This window comes from Bison bison, unplaced genomic scaffold (assembly GCF_000754665.1).
Source record: "Bison bison bison isolate TAMUID 2011002044 unplaced genomic scaffold, Bison_UMD1.0 scf7180017864035, whole genome shotgun sequence".
Classification (NCBI taxonomy): Eukaryota; Metazoa; Chordata; class Mammalia; order Artiodactyla; family Bovidae; genus Bison; species Bison bison.
The window spans coordinates 795,779-801,780 of record NW_011494607.1 but is presented as its reverse complement, the minus strand read 5'-3'; the positions used below and the strand labels follow the sequence as shown (position 1 = coordinate 801,780).

The 6,002-nt window shown below is 43.6% G+C and overlaps 1 protein-coding gene across 2 annotated transcripts in view; it reads left to right on the top strand.

The window, feature by feature from the left end:
• Positions 1-6,002, top strand: part of TMEM200A (transmembrane protein 200A) — an 86,391-nt gene that overhangs the window by 776 nt on the left and 79,613 nt on the right. The window contains exon 1 of one of the 2 annotated variants that reach the window (XM_010834627.1): positions 15-224. The exons of the other annotated variant lie outside the window; for it this stretch is intronic. The gene's annotated coding sequence lies outside the window, so the exon portion shown is untranslated. Of the gene's footprint in view, positions 1-14; positions 225-6,002 lie in introns of those variants that run through there. 2 annotated transcript variants of the gene reach the window in all.

Here is a 6,002-nt window from a genome sequence, read left to right as displayed (position 1 = left end):
TCGCCTGACTCATCCGCCCGCGGTGGCCGCGCCGCGTCCGCTGCCCGAGCCCCGCCGGGATGGGGAGGGAGACCGCGGCTGCCCAAGGCTGCGGAGGTTCCTGCTGACGCCCCCAACCCCGCTGCCTCCTGCGCTCTGCTCGGGAGGCGCCCGACGTCCCACCCGCTCTGGGACTGAGAGCCGTGAGAGGCGACTGGACCCCCGAGGCCCCGCGCTCGGGACAGGTGAGGAGGGAAGAAAAGAACGCAGCCAGGGATGGGAAGGTGGGTGGGCAATCGGTGCAGTTGAAACGGGGCGCTGCTTCACCACTCTCTCCCTCCCCGCGCCACCTCGGCCCCCAGAGTTAGGATAAACACTGACTCCTGAAGTTTGGGGAATAAACCAAACCCGCCATCAGTTCTGGACTCCCCAGTACCCGGAGCGCAAGAGGAGCGGTGTAGGGCAGCCTCCCAGGACCCCGGAGCCTTGGAGCGGCTGGCTGGGTTTCTCCAAGCTACACCCTCCTTTGTCTCCGTTCCAGAGTCAGCATTCTCTGTAAAGATGTCCACAGTATTAATTTATAGTAGTTCTTGGCAAAAGCAAAGTGTGGTCAGGGTTTCCTAAAGCAAAATCTGTATGTGGTAGGATCTTCATAGACAAAATGGAGAGGCGAAGCAATTATTTGCCCAATTCAGCGCTATTCTTCTCCGTATATAATCTGTCCTTAAGAGAAAGGGCTGAGCGTTTGCAAGATTTGCTCCATTAATCATTCTTTTGCTCTAATTAATTGCCCAAGCCAGCATTTCACATTTTGTAGGTACAGGCTCTCTGTGGATATTTACTGCCACTAGTTTTCGACTGAGAAGTATGTGTCTGTGTGTGTGAATGGTGTATATAATCAGAATAATTCATTTTTCAGTACCAGGCATAGGCAATGACAGAAAGTCAGATGCTTCCCAATATATGTAATTTACTCACTAAAGTCAGATCAAGTACACCTTAGCCTGGTATTGGACTATGTATGTTGGACCTAAGTGTTTATTACCTTTTTTTTTTTTTCTAAAGACCTTCAAAAGTACTTGTGGACAACAGAAAGCATTTCAGGAATTGACAATTGTTCTTATTTGTCAGTAAGAATATTGAACTCTTTAGGTTTTGCTGTCAAACCAAGTTCTAAGGTACACTTTTTGTAGTTCTTTACAAAATTATGAACAAATATTAACAGCTCTGTGAAAGCTATTAACTTTGCTAGCTTGTCATGTCTTGCATTACAGAAACACGTAAAATGACCTTCAGTTTGTTATTTGGCCACCAATACCGGAACATATCACCATTTTGTGAAAAGTAGGCTGAACTTCAAAACTTCTCAAACCTTACTTTGTTTTTCCACTACTTTTTCCCTATACAGAAACAGCCACTAAAGCATGAAACACTTTAGTTTCATGCTTCTCAGACAGCTTAAGTGAAGGAGTTGTTCTTAACAGAAAATAATGTTTCTCTTAAGTAAATTAATGCTTGAGATTTTTTTTTTAACTCTTAAAATATGTCTTCTGAAGTGTTAGGAATGATTTTTCTCTAATGAAGTCTTAGTATAGAGCTCATTATTGTGAGATGATTTAACTATAATTTGTAACCTTGGTTATAATTAGCTTTGTATCCTAGGCTGGGGAAGCTTTCAGTGAAAGAGAGTTGTGTGGGGAGCATCTGTATGGTTTGCAGGCAGCTGACAGAGAGATTTAACCTGTTGCTTCTGAGTCAGGTTCAGGGAAATATATGTAATATCCAAAGGCTTTCTGGAAGGGATTCTTCAGCAAAGGTCACTGTAAAGTGTCATGGCTGCTCTTTTTATTCCAATTTAGAGGAATTACTAGTGATGCTTTCGAACATTCCAAGAGAATGCTATACTTGAACTTTTGTAGCTTCAGCATTTTGACAACAGCTCATTGGACAAAGATAACTACTAGCATATAGGGGGAGAGGATTCAAACCGTTTATTTAAATTTTCTTATTCCCATGATAAATCTCAGCATAAAGGAACAGAAATTTAAGAAAATAGATAAGAACAAAGATAAGAACAGATGTCACTTTTTTATGTTTCTTCAACAAAATTGGTAGACGATAAAATTAAGTCTTCATGGTAATACCTATTACTTATCATATAGAATGTAGAGTCTAAAAGAGGAGGCAATTCTAAAATAAATTTCATTTCATGTTACTTTCGCTAAATGAGAGACAGCATGAGGAGTTCAGTCAAACAAAGCACGTTTGGGAAAAGAACTTGTGTAGAGATGGAAAAAATGTGTCTGCAGTAAGATGGACCCTTCATTTTATTAAGGGATATATGATTTGCAGTTTTGTCAAGGGTATTTGTTTCAGGATTTAAGATGTGCTTTGTCTGCTAAGATCTGATATGTGTCCAGCCATTCAGAAAACATCCGTGAACCCTTGTCATGGTGCTAGGTTTGCTGATTGGTGGCAAACTAGCCTCTCCTCCTGGGAGTTTGCAGGCTGGCAGGGAGAGGACTGGGAAACATGTCAGATCACTGAGCATCTGCAATGGTCCTTGAGCATCAGGGGTCTGGTCCACACTGGATTTCCAAGGGCATTGGATGGGGAGCTGGAAAACCCAAATTGTTATCCTGGCTGAGATACTGGTTATGTGGCCTTGGATACCTTTCTAGGCTTTTCAGTCTCTCTGCTCTCGTTGGCAGACCAAGGACTTTGGACTGTGGTCTTTTCATCCTCTTTGTAGAATGCTGCATGATGAAGAGAAATCAGAATGTGGTGGGGCTGGTGCGGTGAGCAGAGTTTGGGTTGGGAGAAGACAGACTGGAGACTGCATTGGACGTTGGGAAAGAGTAATGACCATGATAGTAGGAGGTCAAGGAGACTGAACATCTGGCCCATCACTGATTCTACAAGTTCAAAATACATAACAAAATAATGAATTAGCAACATTCACTTAGTCCTTGATGGTTTTCAGTGAATTTTCACAAATAATGGCAGTTGATTTTCTTTACATTTCCAAGAGGTTATTCAAGTAGAAAGGTGATGAAACCAGGACTAATTTCGCAGAGCATGTTTGTGCCAGTATGCTCCATTGCTTTTTTGCAGGATCTGTAGAGACAAGAGAAGCTAGAACACACTTTGGAAACCTTGTGTAAATAGGAGACAGAAATATGGGTGGCATCAGATTTTAGTGGCGTTTCAAATGTATGAGGAAAAGTTTAGGTTATATTCTGGAAGATGTGTGCGTGCTAAGTTGCTTCAGTTGTGTCTGACTCTTTGTGATCCCATGAACTGTAGCCCGCCAGGCTCCTCTGGCCATGGAATTCACCAGGCAAGAATACTGGAGTGGGTTGCTCCAGAGGAATTTGCCCTGCCCAGGGATCGAATCCACATCTCCCATATTGCAAGCAAATTCTTTACTGATGAGCCACTGGGGAAGCCTATACTGGAAGCTAAGAATCTCCAATTGTGATATTAAGACCTGAAACATCTGAAATTCTGATTGTTAATCTTTAGTTTGATTACTCCTCAGGGCTTCCTCCTCATCTCATTCCCCTTCCCATCCCCAGCAGGAATTCTGGTGATTTGAGTATTACAGTCATGGATAAGACTCTTCCAGAAACTTTGAGTGCAATTGGAAAAAGAAAATTCTCATATAAAGATGGGCATTCTTGGGCCATTGTACTGTTAATCAATGGAATATGTTCCAGTAGCAAGTTATTCTTTGGAAATTTTGTCACCAGAGGTGAAATTACACAAAATTCATGGGCGCGTGAGCAAAGTGGGAAGATGTGGACATGTAAGTTCTTTTCTACAGTGTCCTTGTCACTCTGCTCCAGACATAAAGTACACTAATGGAGGTCAAGTCCCCTCCCCTTTACCCTGTGTTCCTGCAGAAGAGAGTTATCAGGATTCATCTGGTTATGCACGCGAGGAACCTACATTTAACTGTGTTAAGCAAAAAAAAAAAAAAAAAGTATATTTATTGGCTCATGTGACTGGAAAGTCCAAAGGTGAACTTTGCTTTAATCATGGCTGGAACACAGAGCCTCATGGCTGGAACACACACCCTCCCTCCCCATTTCTCAGTTTCTCTTCTTTCCGAATCAGCTTCATTCTGAGACCCCTTTCCATGTGTTTCACATGCTGAGAAAGGTGAGCATTGGTGGTACCAAACCTGCATTCGTGGGCTTTTGATCCATAAGAAGAGAAGACTTGTCTCTTCCAGGTCCCATTTATGGAAGTCTTCTAAAAGGTCTCTGATTGGTTGTGCTTGGCGGTCATTGACTCAGTCTCCATGTCCAACCAAGAGTTCTGCTGAAATAGACTTGGACTGGAAGGCGTGCCCGACCCTGTTTGTATGTGGTGCTGGTGGTGGAGTGGGGCAAAGGACTGCGAGGGGCACCATGACTGACGGTTCTGTCAAGAGCTTATAGATCCTCCAAACTTATGAGGCTGCCAATCAAAAACAGCATGTCTATTACTGGGGAGGATTGCTCCCTCCTTTTGGGGGATAGCCTCCTGGACAATGATGTGAAGTTTGTGTGTAGAGGCAACTCAGATGCCCAAGGCCATGCAAAATCCAGAAATGGGACCTTCCTCCCAGCCAAGGCAAAGTCATGAGATGAAATAATTCCTTCCATGTCTAGAGTTTGGTAATAGGGTCCAGAGGATTACGGAGTGAGGAACCCACCATTTATCCATGTCCATGTGCTTTTAGGAAACACCCTTGTGCCCTATTTTCAGCCTAGGGATTTTATTTTCAAAAGCCTTGGTCATCCTGGGATCATGAGATTGGAGACCCCCTATTTTGGGCATTACAAGATCTAGTGACACAGTGACAGTTTGAACGAGGAAGTAAAGTGACGAACATACAACTATTGTTTTAAACAGATTTGTTGAGATTGTGGGAACTGGGCAGAGAGGAGGCAGTGGGCAGAGATTAGGGTTATCGCTTAGGAGGCCGAAGATGATTGGTCCCAATAAAATATTGGCTTGTGTGAGCAACTTTATGAAGGTCTGATGAGGACTAGGGAGCCTTTGTGTTGACAGAAGTATTGGAAGGATAAAACAAATCGGGAGGGACAAGACCAGAAGGTAGGCTGGGTCAGTAGGTGAAGTGACTATGTGTTGTACATTTGTTCATAGCAAACGGGCTGTATCTAGAGACGTCCTGTAGCCACCACACATCCTGGGGGCAAAGCCTTTATATGTGTAGCACTGACATTTATCAAAGACCTAACTTCTGTGCCAGGTCCCATGTTACATGCTTTACATCCATTACTCATAAAAGCCCTCTAAGATGCAAAAACAGAAAGTAAGGGAAGTAAATGACTTGCTCAGGGTTATACCGTCATTAAGTGGATTCAAACCCTGGCAATCTGAAACAAAAGCCTGTGCTTAAACTATGCAACACTGTCTCTCAAAGTCAAGATAAAAATCCAGTTCATCAGGCCAAATTGAAGGATGAGTGCCAAACTGGACCATCCAATGGGCATCCAGACTGCCAGGAATACAGGCCAGACAGAGGGGATGGGATGGAGGCTATTGGGGTGAAGAGGTAGAGCATCGGGGTTCAGTAGCAAACTTAGTGCCTGAGTAAGAAAGGCACAGGCATAGATTCTTGGCTTGGGGTTTGGGTGCGGCGAGGAACGTGGGTAGGAACAGCTCAGGAAGTTGAACAGGTGGGCAGATCAATAGAACAACTAGAGCTTGATTGTTGATCTGAGGCCAGGAACTCTGCCATCTGCCTCGCTTTAAATATCCTTCATGATGGAAGTCAATACAAATACAGCATGGGCAGCTCCTTAGAGGGAGACGGAGTTCTATTAGTTGTCAGGCACTATTGGGGAAAAAAGAGCTAACATTTGTAGAGCACCTGCCATGTGCCTTCTATACATAATCTCACCAAATCTTCATTAGAGTCCTGGGAGGAGATGTATTGTGGCTTTTTTTTTTTTTTTTTTTGGTTGTTGAGCCAGGAAATGAAGGCTTAGAGAGGTTAAATTACTTGC